At 34.9% G+C, this 16892-nt stretch overlaps 1 long non-coding RNA gene across 1 annotated transcript; it reads left to right on the top strand.

Moving 5' to 3' along the window:
• The first annotated feature begins 10776 nt into the window (after positions 1-10776).
• Positions 10777-15066, top strand: LOC149212912 (uncharacterized). The gene is made up of 4 exons (XR_016250282.1): positions 10777-11084; positions 11193-11372; positions 14771-14851; positions 14950-15066. It is a non-coding gene; the product is annotated as an uncharacterized LOC149212912 (long non-coding RNA).
• Positions 15067-16892: the final 1826 nt, after the last annotated feature.

Here is a 16892-nt window from a genome sequence, read left to right as displayed (position 1 = left end):
AGTACACCGTCAACTAGTGAAAGTGAAGCCCCTGGACAAAAAGGAAAAAGTAAACTTCCTTGTAGACTGTGTGAAGGTGATCATGTCGTTCACCATTGTCCCTTCTTAGATGAGGCTAAAAGAGTTTTGGACGACCGTCCGGTTTCACCGTTATGGCTCCCTCCTAGATATAAGAAACTCTTGCCGAGTCCGTCACTAGTTGAAAATCTGGCTGACATGCCCTTGTGGTCAGCCGAAGCGTCTATCATTGAAGATAAACCATCTGAATCCATACCTGATGAAAGTCAAAAGGTCGAGGCGGCAGTTGACCCGGTCTTGCCTTCAGAGGTTCCGTCTTCAGATGATACAATCACCGAAGAGAACAAAGATGACACCGTCCAAATTCTCTTCATAAACACAAACTCCGATGAACATGGGGGAAGTTTAACCGTTCCTTTACCACAGGAAGGAAGTTCGTTAGATTCGTACCCGGCCGTCTATTCGGTCCCACCTCCAAGCAACCTGGTCGTTTCCTTTGATTGGAATCTACTAGGCAGACCCCGTTTACCGGCTAGTATACCATTCTGAATCATCACTCAAGTATATAGAATGGTTATGGCCGATACCATCATAGATGAAGGGGCTTCTGTGAGGATCCTTTCCTCAACTGCTTGGAAAGCGCTTGGTTCGCTATCGCTTTTGCCTGAAATGAGAAATCTAATAGGCTTTGACAAAGGAACTAGTCGACCGTTAGGGATCCTTCCCAATGGGCCCATTAAATTGAGAGGGAAAACTGTTCACATGAACGTAATGGTAGTCGAAGGACCCCTGGATTATAATCTACTCCTTGGATGAGACTATATTTATTGCATGGGAGCCATTGTCTCCTCACTCTTTAGAGTAATGTGTTTTCCGCACGAACGAAGAGTGGTCAAGCTCGTAGACCAACTTTCATTCCCTGGTTCACGCATGGCAAATAGTCATATACCATCTCTGAATGGTCTTTTCGCACAAGGAATGTCTCATCAATCCCCAGTCCGTCCACCTGATGAGCGCGAGTGATTCGGGGGACATGGCTGAAACCTAGGGGGCATGCATCTTGGTCTGCTTCGGCAGAAGAACCTTGGGTATAGGGTTGATTTCCACGAGGGATATATGACTAATCTGGCGAACCTGTCCTTACAGGAAAATGGGAACAGACTGGAATAAGATACCTTCGTTAGGGTTATTCCGGGTGACACCACTCCTCTTTGCCTATTTTGATAGGCATCGCTAAGAAAGAATTTTATCCGCTACGTGGATGAAACTTTCTTGGTAACCTGGAAATTTTTCTCTATACCTGGGGACATGCAAACCTTTTGGCATGCAAGCGAAGAGCAACTATTTATTTTTTAAATTTTTAGGTCCTCTAACCCTTTAAACTCGTAGGATTAGTCGTTTCCTAACTTACATAAAGAAAGGATCCAGAGCAAAGCTTTGTAAGGTGCAAGCTCCACAAAAATGGCATCTTCGGTGAGACGTCCTTATTATACGACTGGATCGAGTAGTTTTATTGCGGAATTCAAGCTCGTTAAAAAATAAACATAAAAATTGAGAAAGTGTTTCCCCCGAAGTTTAAGCTCATTAAAAAATAAACTAATTTCCGGTAAATAACCATCATGAATGTAGTACTTCAGCCTTTAAAGCCTTGGTCATGTTCTCATCATCACCTCCACTCTGTATTGGCCAATCATTCACCTCCACTTGATTGTTTACACCTTCTGAGGAACAGCTGCGAAGAGTGATCTTGTTAGCCATCCTTGTGACACTGCCATGATTGGAAAATTCCAAACCTTACCTGGAATGAGCTGCTACCCGAATTTATCACTCGTTCCTCAAAAACGAGTCTCCTTTAAGCTCTTTTCAACTGACTCGTAAAATATGAAAAGATTGTTGAGCCATTGGCCTCTCCAGCTCGTTAAAGTGACCGGAAGTGCTATCCCTCCTTTAGATTTTAATCTTTTTGGACCTGAGGGATTATTACACAAAAAGATCGAGCGCTTGTCTTGTTCGGCTCGTTAAAATTACCGAAAATTCATCCCTTTCATATTATTTTATACTTTTTTCAGACTTAAAGGATTTGATGACGAAAAAGGATATTTGGAGTTTCCTTTACGTTCCTTTTCAGACTCTCTAAAATTGAAAAGGACTGAGTTATCTTTGTCGTTAAACTTGTTAAAACCTAATAGAGACAAACTTGTCCATAACAGACAAGAACGAGTTTCACTATCGCTAAGCTCGTTAAAACATAGCGATGGGTTTGCCCGAAGGGAAAATTATAGAACAAGAATATGTTATCCTCCTCAAGCTTGACAAAAATAAAGAGGTACTGATCAGCAATGACTGGGGAAAAATTGGGAAGAAAACTTGAAGAAACTTTGTTGGTAGCAAGTCACTCTTGAACATGACACTTTCACTCTGCATCCTAGTCGGCTTGGGTTGTTCCATTCACTGGTCATATCACCATGGTTCCATCACACCATCCACATTTGGGGTTAGTGCTACCAATCCATCATGTTAGTGTCGCTAATATGTTCAAGAGAAGTCATTCAGAGAATTCACCTGTGTCTCACCCACTATAATACATTTTCGCTCCATTCTTTCATGACCGCCACCCTGAACCTTATATCACCAGATCGTTTTCACCTACATTAAAATCATTTGCTCCGTTCCGTGTCATTGATGTGGGATTCATTAAGGCCCTCATATGACGGATCGCTTCCTGTCGACATCAGCTCATTATCCAAGAAGGCAGTCTAGGAACAACCCTTTCAGTACTTTGAAGCTTGCATGCCTCAATGGCAAGTTTCTCACTTCCGGCAACAGGTTTACATCAATGGCCTTCGACCGAAAGATTTTACGTGGTGTTCGACGCCAAGTCCCTTATTCACACCATGTGAATTGTACTGCATTACCTTGAGGATCATTATCATTATCAGTCATTCCTCTCGCGCCTGTTAACAACTTACATCATTGGTCGGTAATCAGGCGATGTCTTTCCATGTTCGACTCTAGAACATCTCTCACAAGGATCGACTTGTACTTTGAGTGAAGATTGAACGAGATTGAAGACCCCGGATCTAGTTTCATCCATCCGGGCTGCGATATATATTCAGGAAAATAAAGAAATCAAATGTACATCATTGCTGCACAGATAATCATCCAATCTAAGGGATGATGGCTCTACCAGAATCATCAGTCTACACTCAGACAATTGTCCGTCTCATGTACATGAAAAATGAATTTATAAATATGAGCATGGGAATGCCCGCCTCAGCTAGATCATGAAAAAATTATGAAGATAATGTATTGTATTGTATCTTATTATAGGTCTCCTTCCAGCTTGAAAGAACTTCGGATCCTCATGATAAAGCATTTCACCCGACATCAAAAGATTACCGACCTCATGCTTTAGGGGGCAACTGTTATAGACATTTTTGGGCACTGCAACCCCAAGCATAAAATGTCCATAAACCAAGGGCTCCTAAGTCCCTAAAGGAGTTGTTCCAACCCCTAAAAGAACAAGCTCAACTGATTACAACATCTCCCAGAAGTTCTGCATGAAAAACTACTCAGAATTGGTCAAAACTCCAGACCATTTCACATGCTCCATAGGCAAAGTGCGTTGCATCCCACCTAAATACACACAGTAGGTGCGTTGGATTTCAAAAATCCCTTCTATGGTGTGCGATGGGCGAGAAGGGACAAATGGCAGGGTCAATCCGCAAGGTGGAGAAGCATGGAATCTTCCAGAAACTTCTCCGGTGACACTTGCCTATCTGAATTTGACCAGGGATGAGTAAGAGATCATCAATCTCCAAGTGGAATCAAGAACTATCAGAGGGAAGACACTAATCAAATCACAAGCTGACTCATCTCCCTTGCAGACATCTATATATGGATCCCTCATCCCAGAGATCATGAGGCTAGAATTTTACATCTTGTAAGGAATTGTTGTTGGTTTCTTGAGGCAACATCGTAGTGTTGGGTGATCTAAGCTTTTCATGAGGTGAAGAAGGGCTTACTTGCTGAGAGGATGATGCTGGGTCAGAACAATTGGTTGTAATTCTCTTGGCTCTTTCTTGATTATCAATAAAACTATTCAGTTTTCCTCCATACTCTTGTATGATTTATGTTTTATGCATTTGTATGGTCAATTTACATCTGATCCTATATTGTTTATGATAGTAGATCTATGTTCTGGTATAGTTTTATGCTGCTTTGATTCTACAGGTACTCTGTGAAGCTGGGTATACAAGAAAGCAAGTAGCAAAGGACTATCAGAAGAGAGAGGAATCGAGCAAAGAACCAAGTGCAAGACAAAGGTTGGTCTCTTTTATTCTTCTCTCATCTATATTTCATAAAGGAAAACGAAAGTAGTTTTACTTTGTTTGTTTCTAAGGTAGCTACCAGCCTTAGTGGGATTAGCAGTTCTGCATAGACACTATTCTTGGTAACATCTATGGTGCAACTAGAAGGCCACTTTGAAGAAAAAACTATTGAAAGGACTCTTGAAAAGGAAAATAGCCCGTAAAGGGAGTAGACAAAGGAAGGAACTAGTGAGATCCTTGATACTGATATAAATATTGATCCTGCTTTAATCAAGGAATGGGAGCAGTTCGATCTAATCATCAAGAACCTGAATGACTCCCAAGAGCTCACTACACCAAAATCACCCGCAACACAAAAGCCTGAGGTTATTAGTGTTCCGATTGAAGGGACAAGATGCCTAACCAAGATTCAGTAGGATATAAAAATCATTCCCGAAAGTTCTACAAAGGAGATTGTACTAAAAACAGAATAAATACCACCCGTAGATGTATTCTACAGTCTGAAGCACAGGGATGTGGTTAAAAAACAGAGGAAAAAGAGGAAAATTGATCAAGGACCTCTTGTAACTGCTCAGTCCAAAGTGATGAATGTGGTATGGAAGGCGGAAGTCAATCCCTTTGAGGATTTAACTAAATTATCTCAGTATGCAGGGGCTTATACAACAACAACAATGTACAAAGCCTCAGAGGTCAGCCAGCTAATCAAGGAAAAGGATCAGAGGATCACTCAACTTGAAGTCCAATTGACAGAAGAACAACAAAGGATTAATCAGCTTGAACAGTAGCTAGCAGAGCAGAGATAGCAAAATGAGCAACTAAAAGAGTAGTTGAAACTGGAGAAACAGAAGATTGATAAGCAGACTCTCCAAAAACAACAGGAGTTGTCTCAATAACCAAGCAGGCTTCAGATGACAATTGAGCAGGAAAAGAAGGCCAAGGAAGATCAAAGTGCACAAATGCAATTACAGATAGAAGAGTACAGGGGTTATCCACAGGTTAGTGAATTTAGAAAAGAAGCCTTGGAGATAACCAAAGCCTTGTCCTGGCAGTTGAACATCCTTTGCCAAAACATGTCATTGGCCAACCCATTGTGCGATATATCTGCATCGCTAATTGAGAAGGCAGTTGACGCCAGACTGGAATTGGAAAAAGCAGATGAAAGGATAACAAATTTTCTTTCTTGACAAGATTCCATAGAAGGAAGGGCTGCCAATTTGCCAAAGATACAAGAATCGCACAAGGAAATCCTATTTTTGGAATGGGAGTCCTAGTTAATGAAAGTCGAAAGAGCAACTTCTAGATCCAGAGATGAAATGAATGGTGTAATCGAATTAGTAAATAACAGTTTTCATATGTCTAATTTGATCTCCGATTGCTCTCCAGGTAAACTCTCGAAAGCAAAGACATTGGAACATCATTAGAGACAGGAGCTGGCAAGCAGAGAAAAATAGATCAGAGAAGTGCAAAACTTGACATGGGATACATTCTGTTTTTTTCTAGTCAAGCCACATAGCCAGCAGGTGGCCATGAAATGCCTTTCTGATGCAGTCAACTGCATGATTCTCGAACTCTCCGATGCCACCTACACAACCCAGCTACATTCCAGGATGAGTCAACCTCTAGAAATCTAGCCAATGCTCGCAATCTGTTAGCTACAAGCACAAGAAAGGAAGCCGATTCAATGAATTAGTTCAATCGCTATTGCACTATTATTTTTATAGCAAATCCCAGATTTTCATGTCTACAGTTAGAACAAATCATAGCGATTTTTGTTGATAGTTAGTTTTTCTTTTTATTATTTAAGACCCTTTCATGTATTTAGAAATGGTCCTCAATTTGTATAAGAATTAAGAAGTTGCACTTCTGTACTTCTAAATATTTTTTAATCAAAAGTGGATCAAGATTCTACATTTTTGTGAAAGAAGCTTTTTCAAGACTTGCACTTTTGCATCTTCTAGAGGTTTTCTCAAATAGGAAAGTGGAGTCAGAGTGTTGTTTACATTGGAAGGATTGAAATGCATACTGTACTATTATCACTGTTTTTGTCTTATTTCTTTATGTGAATGAACATTTCTTAAAAGTTGCTATTGTTGATATATGTATGCTTGTTCAAACGATTCTTTATTATATCATTTCTAAAGATTGATAATTGTTTATTTCAAAGGATATATGTCAGTGATATATTGTGATGAATGCAATAATGTTTATATATATATATTTTGTTTAATTTCTTAAACAAAGTAATCATTATATGAATACATCTTTCTATTTACAGATAAGCCATCTTTATGATTATTTTTTTATTTGAAACAATTAGCAATTGCATTGTTAACAGGGTACCTGGGTTAGATTAGCATATTTGTATATTTTTGAATTGTAGGATAAAGCACTTATCACCTTTGTTACACATTATAAAAAAATCACCCATCAATTCATACATCACTGGGAAACGGGTCCCATTATATCCAGTCGGAGCCACCATACCAAATGGAAAAGGAGCTACACTAAGGTCCGGACCGGGTGGTTTTCTCCAATGTTGATGCAGTGATTTTAGAGGCATTAACAGGATCTAGGGAGGAAAATGGGTCAAGGATAATTAAGGGGTTTTAAATTTTTAGTGGGCGAATATTTTGTATCATAGTACATTTTTACAAATCACCTCAAATAGCCCACCTTATTTTAAGGGAGAGGGTAAAAAAGGTAAATTTAGCCCTTCAAATTAGGACTTACAACCTTCCATTCGCCCATTTTCAAGAATAGGTTTTATTTAAGTGAATCCATTCGCCCATTTTCAAGAATAGGTTTTATTTAAGTGAATCCTATGGGCCAAATACCATATTTATAAAAGAGGTATAGTAAATTAATAAAAATATAAATAAATGAGAGGTATGGTAAATAAATAAAACATTTTTTATATTTACTCCATAAGTCACCTTATATACATGTAAGGATGTAAACAAATAAAAATATAAGTAAAGTGGAGGTATGATAAATAAATAAAACGTCTTTTTATATTTACTCAAAAGGTATGGTAAATAAATAAAAATATAAATAAACTAGACGTATCGTAAATAAATAAAACCTCTTTTTATATTTAGTCCATAACCCTCGTTCTATTTATGAAGGCTCAAGAAAGAGGTTTTATTTAAGTGAATCCTATGGGCCAAATACCATATTTGTAAAAGAGGTATGGTAAATTAACAAAAATATAAATAAACGAGAGGTATGGTAAACAAATAAAACATTTTTTTTTTTATATTTACTCCATAAGTCACCTTATATTTACGAACACTCAAAAAATGGGTTAAATTTAGGTGAAAGCTATGGCCAAAATACTATGGGACAAATACCATGGACTAGATTGTTATTAATACCATGCAAAAAACCATTATTAACCCTAATATTAGAATTAATAAAAATAAAAATGGCACATGGTATTGACCCATGGTATTCACCAAAATGGCACATGGTATTGACCCATGGTATTCACCTGGAATGTAGACTATTTAAATGGGGGAATGAAACCAGCATGTAGGCTATGCTAAGATTCACTAGGACTTTACAGAGTTTTATTATTTAGTGAAAAACTCGCCAATATCTTACAAGATTTTATAATTGAGTAAAATATTCTAATAAAAATAAAAATGGCACATGGTATTGACCCATGGTGTTCACCAAAATGGCACATGGTATTGACCCATGGTATTCACCTGGAATGTAGCCTATTTAAATGGGGGAATTAAACCAGCATGTAGCCTATGCTAAGATTCACTAGGACTTTACAAAGTTTTATTATTTAGTGAAAGACTCGCCAAGATCTTACAAGATTTTATAATTGAGTAAAATATTCGCCATGCCTGGTGAGAGATTCGCCAAAAAATTATATATACATATTATATTATTGATAAAATCGCCTTCCATTTTTCCTATATACCATGGAGATTCGCCCATTTATTATATTTATAAATTTAGGGGGGGTTCTTAAAATTTTCCCTGAAATGGATAGGAATCCCAGCAGATCCACACTGGATGGAATGGCTATGGAAAACTGAATATTCTTTCCATGCTATTACCTTCAACCCTAAGTAGCTGCAATCTGCTTATGTTAGTTAGTATTTCAAAATATTCTTCAGGGTCAGTCCCATGAACCATGCTAATTCCCCACACTTGAATTGTCCATTCGGAGCTGTTAGAATCAAGATTGACAATATGACAAGGCTTTTAAAATAAAAAACATGAGAAGCACAAGTTTGATAATACAACCCTATTTTGAAAGTCTATCGAAAGCTTCAAAATACATACAAGTGAATTGTCAAACACAATGTTATCTGACTGCCAAATCCGATGCAAAATTTCTCTTTTTGCGATATCTCTGACCAGGTCTCGAAGGTGTTCGTGCATTCTTATATGGTTTTCACTGTCCATCTCAGTTATAGACATATTTGGGCACTACAACCCTAATCACATATGTCCATAAACTAAAGGCTTCTAAGCCCCTAGTGTTGGGGATTTGATTTCTTAGTTGTTCATAAATTTCATTGTATCATGAGATAGACCTTCTCTCCATCCTACATTCTTCCTCTTCTTGGTGTATCTCCCCGTGAATTTCTGAGTGGACAATGGAAACATAGATAGAACGAGAGTGCTTTATAATAGGTTGCATATTGCACTCTCGAGTAAGGGGAGGAATGAACCCCACTCAGTGACCCTTGCATCTGAAAGGATGATGAACTCAAGGAATACTAAGATAGGACAAGGGATAAAGAAAGAGGAACAAGGGTTAAAAGTGAATAAAGCAAGCAAAACCAACCTACCATGACTAATGGGACTAGGATACTCAAAGAAAACAATGAACCACCAAGGAGTTTCCTAAAGGGTCTTTAAGTTGACCACCTCGATGAAAACATAAGTAATGGAAACCATCAGCCAAACTCAAGGAAAAATAGAGGAAGCAAGATTGAAAGGCTTGCATTTTAAATGAAGTGTAAAGGACCTAAACTTAAGGAGAACAACGCACCTAGAGGTGACCCAAATATAATAACCGTAAAAATAGACAAAACAACGAGACAAGGACCAGAGCTAGAGCTCCAAAGAAAACAAAATCAACAAAAATAAAGCTAGGGAGAAGAAGACACCGAAACCAATCCCTTGAAGAAATCTTTGTCACTGTGACCTGAGATATGTGGATTAAAGATGAATAACTCTTTGATGAAATGAAGTAGAGAATTGTATCCAAAAATCCACGCTACTTATCTTAATCCTAGACTTCCTCCTAAGCCAATTTCTTAGCCTAAATTTGCAACACATCAAATAAATCACCTCAAACATTCCCTTAACGCAAACAAAAAGTTGGTTTGGCCTTAAGAGCTAGATACAAGGGGAGTAATCATTCCAAATTGCAGAATATTTCCTTTCTCCCATCTCCCAACAATTATTACTTGCCATGCCTCTCTCCACCTTCATTATCGTGATTGCAAATCCATCACTATTTGTACTAGCTTTAGAAACATCCAAGCACCAACCACATTGGATTCAATCATTAATATGTTTGGAAAAATTAACATCTAGATCGTTTTCCAAGTGTGTGGGTGGTTATGGCCATGATCTCCACTCACTATCACATCTTTAAACATTATCATGGCTATATGTCACCCCTATAGGAAAATCTTTTATAAAATTATTTAATATTGATGAATTCATTATTTAAATTAATATCTTTTCATTTGATTTATCTAAAATGTAGTAATAAGTAAAGAATATATATATATATATATATATATAATCCTTTAATGATTAAATTTTATATGTATTTGTATTATTTTATTATATGATATTTGTATTTTAAGAAAAAAATGTATGTTTTGTTAATGTCATTTTCATATTGATATTGATGTGAAAAATTTCAACTTTAATGTATATATGTTATTACATTTCAATTTTGTTTTATTTTAATTATATATTTTTTATTATATTAATAATGCTATTTTTGAAATTGAATAAGATAAATGATATTTATTATAAAATATAACATATTCCTTTTATTATATTGGTTTATATATATATTTAATTGTAAAATTAATTTTAAAAATAAATAAAACTACTTTTAAAATAATAAATTATGTAAAAACTTGAAATTAAATTATTAATAAAATATAACTTATATAATAAAAAATAATAAAAAAGATTTATTATTTTATAAAATTAACACTTTACACAATGAATAACTGTCCATTTCAAAAAAATTCAAATATACCATCATCACCCTCCCTCCTTTGCCCAACGGTTCTTACGCCACCCCTCGGATTTAAAAGTTTTAGGAAAACTGCATATAATATCTGCCATTAAATTCAAATGTATGTTAGAGAAGCGGCCTTTGTTAAACAAGGAGGGAGCGGCATTGGGCAGTGGAGATATTTTTGGTGTTTGTTTGCCGAGTAATCCATTGAACTTGTTTTTCTCTCTTCTCTTCTCTTGTGTTGTGTTAGGCATGGCCATGTCTATTGTTTTGTTCTGAATTGTTTCGTATTGCTGTGTTGTGATTTTTTTCACTGTTCTAGTATTTTATTTTTTTCCTGTGTTATTTTTTCTTTGATTCTGAATTTTGTTGGTAAGTATGAAGGTTCTTTTGGTTTTTAGAGTGAGGGTTATTTTATATTTTGTTGGGTTTTGATATGTGAAAGGAGGATATGAAGCTATGATACGAAGTATGATGAAATTAGCAGATTGAAAGAAGAGGTAATCTATGTTTCATTACTCATGCATGTATTCTGTAACAATTGTGTAGGATATTTTATTCCAGCGGCAGAGTTTTCGGGCCTAAATGTGTAAGGTATTTTAATCCAGGGGCAGAGTTCCAGGCCTGGAGGAGAATCAGAGCCAGAGTTTTCGGGCCAGAGGAGAAAGAGCCAGAGCTTTCGGGCCAGAGGAGAAAACACGGAGGCGGGGTTTTAGGGCAGAGGAAATATTTCTGTTAGCGAACCCAGCCCTGATCTTAACAGCAGAAACAGAATTTCGCTGTTGCAAGTAAGCTTTTAATTTCTGCAACTAGTTTTTAAAGAAGGTGTAGTATTTGACCTCAAGTTTACATTCATAGAGTGATGATAAAGATTAAAATTCATGGGTATACCAAATTTAAAATGAACCTGTGTTTATTTTTTGCTTTCTTAGTTTTTGTTAAGTATTTAGGAAATTATTATATTCTCCAGCCCTGGTTCTTCTGCTTTCTACCCAATTGCATTTGAACATAATTTCTCTATTGCTACCCTTTTGCATTTAAACATAATACATCAGGCGTTAGCAGGGGTGGGGTATCGGGGAGGGCAATCCGCTCCCAGCTGCAGGGGGAGTCCCTTGTCATGCTTTACAGACAATTCCATTAAACCCTTCGTTGTTCAGGTAGTGATTTGGCTTTACCTGATTGATTATGTGGAGTGGAGTGCTCCCCTTATTTAGGGTTTGTTTCTTATGCTCTGTACATAAGGAGTTTTTGGAACTGCATTTCTCTCTATGTATTTGTTTGCATGAACTACTCCTCCTACTGTTGGGCAAACCAGTGAAGCAATAGAATATACAACAAGTGCCATTCATGTTGCTTCTCTACTAGCTACCCTTGCTTCTTTCGTTCCTGGCACATTAGCTTATTTTGTGGCTGGTCCTGGATGGTGCCGACGGGGTTGATTCTATGTTGCGGAGCCCCTTGTCCTGCTTTAGCTAAAATATTGATCACTTAAGTGAATTTTAGCATAAATTTAAATCTATCAGCTAGGATCGAATAAATTAATTATATGAAGTAAAAGCTGATGAACCTGAATCAGCTAGGACCTAGGTACATATGGGCATAACCTTTTCACTAAGAAGACTGGTTTTCCTGGTGAAGACCTTGGCAACTATTTGGGGTTGAGATTGGGGTTGAGATTATAGTGGGGCATTACCGATCCCCCTTATACCCTGTATTTCACTTCAATAGTGGACAACTTTGTTCGCAGCTCTTGTTATTGGATAAGAAAATCCACTTTCTGAGGCTGTAGGTGTTGCACTGAAGGCCCTTGATATGACATTAGGCATTAAAGCATAATTTAGAGGCCAATTGAAAGAGTTGGGTGCAATATGAGAGCCTGTGGCGACCTAAGGAAATATTTTAAACCCAGATTCGTGGCTGACCTTAACGGGTTTTGTGTCATCAGAAGGCCACAGAGCTGGCAAGTGTATTGGGTCAGGGTTTATCACCGAGATCCACAGTGCGTCGCATGGAGAAATTCTTTTGCTGAAGCAATGCATAGCATCCACAAACTTTTGTGTGATGCTATACATCAATTCATGTAAGCCGAAGAAGATTAGAGCACGTCTCAGTTTCCCTCATAGTTTTTTAATCTATATAACCATAAACAAATGATTGGTTGTGAGAATATCTGATGAGACCTGTTGTTGTACAACGGTCATTACCTTTGGCCGGTGAGAGGTTGCACTACAACACTATTCCTAGACTTTAGATGAGACATAGATACGAATAAGAAGTTGCATCACCAATATCGAATCTCAAGAAGTTGCATCACCAATATCGAACTTCCTTTGTCTTACTTACTGCCAGGTCTAAGGGCGTCCAAGAAATAAAAAAACTGGTTATGGGACATGCTATTCTTCATCCTAATCACAAACATCTGAATCCTAATCGTCATCACCAGTTTTTGGGATTGCATCTCTCTGTATGTTTTTGTTTGGATTAATTGCATCAACTACTTGCTGCACTGTAAGAAACTCATAATCTTCATCACTAGGTCTTGGAACTGCCTCTTTCTGTATGTATTTGTTTGGATTAATTGCATGAACTACTTATCCTACTGCAGGGTAAACCACTGAAGCAACAGAGTATACAACAAGCTCTGGTTCCAGTTCCTTATTCTTTCTGTTTTTTCAGCTTGTTGTGTTCAGCTCGTTGCCTTCAACACGATTCCTGCACTTTAGATGAAATGTCAATGGTGTAATTACAGGTTCCTAAACGAAGAGATTCTCGAATGGAATCTTAATATGGTATTTTTTAGCTTTTAGGGCTTCTTACTAGAGATTTGCTAGTGAAATCATAATATATTATCTTTGTTTTTTAAAGAGTAATTTATTTCATAATATAGTAGTTGTTTTAAAGAGTAATTAGCTAAATAAAGTGCATATAAAATCAATAGGTCTTATCTTAAAATAAACTACATATAAAATCAATAGGTCTTACCCTCTATAGCTGATTCAGCTGGATTTTGATTTATTTACTCTCTGGACTGTACAAAAGTTGACCATCAGCTTTCTATTTCAGATTATTGCTTTTTCATGTTTTTTACTGGGACAGATAGCCTCGGTTATAGATATTTACACTTCCGTCCTTTTCCACAAGTTTCTTCATATAGCAGACAGACATTTCATATGTCAAGGTCAAGGTTGTAAAACTGTTTTGAAAGCTCATCTCTCTGGACATTTCGGTTTGATCCACCAGACACTGAAATTTTTGTTACTGTACTTTAAAAATAAAAAGAGAAATGGCTTAACCCATTTGAGTTCTAGCTGAGCGTTGTTAGCAAATAGTTATTATCTTTCTTTAGCGAAGCTGCTGCTAAGTAGTGTAGTGCTGCATAGTTGTTCAACAGACACTAGCTTCCTGTTGATCCGTAATCCAGAAAAGAAGCATCACCCTAACCCCTGTTTTCTTGATCAACTTTATCCAAAAACTAAGTCCTCCCAACGCCGTGTTTAGAAACTGGCTTTAATTCGTTCACTATATCTAGCGCCAAGCTATCGGAATTCACCTTTTTGAACCTCGGCTGCGGCTTAACAGATCGACGAGAGATTTCTTTATGGCAGGTTCGGGGCAGGCACAGAAAGGTTAGACCACATCTTTGAAAAACTTCTCATCTTTAGGGGGAAAAAGGCGCTTAATTCCTCATGGAATGCCATAACTAGTGTTTTTATTTACTGAGACTTGATGATTTCCATATCTTTCAATATCTGAATTGAATGCGGGTTCTCTCTCCTTAACTCACCTTAATACCCAAGCCAGTAGTCGTTTTTGTTACTGTACTTTAAAAATAAAAATACAAATGGAATGGACGATTTCTCTTTGGTAAAAAAATCAATAGGTTTTACCTAATGTAGCCAGACGGGTATTGTTGAGCAATTTACCACCTGTGTTGCTGTAAGTTTAGATTATCTGTATTTAAGTAATTAAGTCAAAAATCAAATAAAGATATGAATAGCTATTAGCATTTTTGGTTTAAATTGTTAAAATTTAAATTAATGTGTCTAATGAATCTATATATGTTTTTATTTGTTTATTTTTTATTTAGGGGATTTTGCAAATTTTAACCCTATAAAAATTTAGATAATAAGTTTATTAAAATTCCTTATTATTAATATTTTTTTCTTTTTTGGGTTTTATGCAGGGGAATAAAGGATGATCCGGACTCACTCATAATACAAGGAGATGGAATGTGATATTAAATTAGTAGTAGAAAGATGGATAGGTGATTTTTCAAATTTTAACAATATATAAATTTAGATAATATGTTTATTAAAATTTCTTATTATTAATATGATTTTTTTTTTTTTGTGTTCTATGCAGGAAAATAAAAGATGACTCGGGATCATAGCACAAGGAGATGGAATGTGATATTAAATTAGTAGTAGATAGATGGATATGTAATGTCATGATATATAATTTTACTTATTTACTTGTAAATCATGTTGAAGAAAAACTCAAAACTGTACCTTAATAAAATTAGTATTTTTTTTTTAGGGAGGGGGTTTTCCCTTCCCTAGTGTCCTCATCAAAACCATGGCCATGGCTATTGGTGAGGAATGTTTTGTGGGTGTGTTTTTAGAATTTTTTATTTTTTTTCTTTCTATAATGCATGTAGTAATAATGGAAAATAATAATAATATTGTGTTTAAATATGTTGATAAAATTTGGTTGAAATTTCAATTATATTATTTTAATACTTAATTGTGAATTTAATATATATTTTTAGCTTGTCTTGAAAATCATTTCTATAATTACTTGTATTTTAACAATATGGTTTTAAATTTATAATATATGTGTTAATTAATTGATATCTAAGATAATGTTATAATTCTTTTAAATAATACAATTATTTTATAGATTGTTTCAATCAATACAATTTACAATTTTCAAAAATTTAAATGGCCCCTAATATCCCAATACATTTCAAAAATACATGACACTATGACAATAATCATAAATTCTTTACAACCCTTATCAAACACTCTACATTTTCAAAACTCATCACAAATATTCCTTTTTAAATAAAATAAATATATTTAATTGAAAATAATATTTTAAAATTTACTCTTAAATAAATTAATTAAATATACATTTCAAAAGTTATTTTATTAGATGTTTTATGATGATAGAAGTTTAGATGCTTATTCTTGTGTTGCATATGTGTTTACTTCTTTGTTGTATTGTGTGTTTATTTGTTTGTTGTATTTTGTGTTTTCTTGAAAATCAATTTTATAATTATTTGTGTTTTAATGTTAAGGTTTTAAATTTATAATGGATGTGTTAATTAAATGATATTTCAAAATAATTTTATAATTCTTTTAAATAATACAATCATTTTGTAAACTCTTTTAATCAATACAATTTACAATTTTAACTCATAATGTCACAATATATTTCAAAAATACATGACACTACCATAATAATCATAAATTATTTATAACCCTCATCAAACACTCTACATTTTAAAAACTCATCACATACATTCTTTTTCTATATAACATAAATAAAATAAATATTTTTAATTGAAAATAATATTTTAAATTTAATAAATATATATTTAAAAAGTTAATTTATTACAAGATGTTTTATGATGATAGAAGTTTAAATGTTTGTTTCTGTGTTGCATATGTGTTTACTTCTTCTTTGTTGCATTGTGTACTTATTTGTTTGTTGTTTTGTGTGCTTGTTTGTTTGTTGTGTTATGTGTTTGTTTGTTTGTTTTTGTTATGTGTATAATTTTACACACATAATATCATATGTAGGAATTATATTTCAAATGAGTTGAGTGTTGTATTTTAATTTATGTTGATGTTCAATTTAATAAAATATATACATCTTTTTTGCAAGTACCACTAATTGATATGTAAAAATTATATTTCAAATGAGTGGAATGTTGTGTTTTAAATGTGTATATTTCTTGTATAATGTGTTTGTTAAGTGTATTTTATTTTTATGTGTGTTTGTGCAATAATTTTATACACAATGTTATATGAGAATGTTACCTTTCAGACAAGTTTATTTTTGTATTTTAATTTATACTTTGATTCAATTTTACAAATTTTAATTGGTATACATTGAGAAAATATAAATAGCCATAACAATATGATGATACATTTGAAAAATATAATCATTATGACATCATGGCTATGAATGATAAACATATGGAACATTTACACTTACAATGAGTTAAATGCTTAATTCTATTAATATTGATGTTCCATTTAATAGTATTTGTATTTTGATTTTGTATTATATGTTTGTTA

The sequence above is a fragment of the Pinus tabuliformis genome, chromosome 1_1 (assembly GCF_031772625.1).
Source record: "Pinus tabuliformis cultivar Carrire ecotype Pingquan chromosome 1_1, CPIR1, whole genome shotgun sequence".
Taxonomy (NCBI): Eukaryota; Viridiplantae; Streptophyta; class Pinopsida; order Pinales; family Pinaceae; genus Pinus; species Pinus tabuliformis.
The sequence above is the reverse complement of the archived record's forward strand: the minus strand, read 5'-3'. Positions and strand labels throughout refer to the sequence as shown.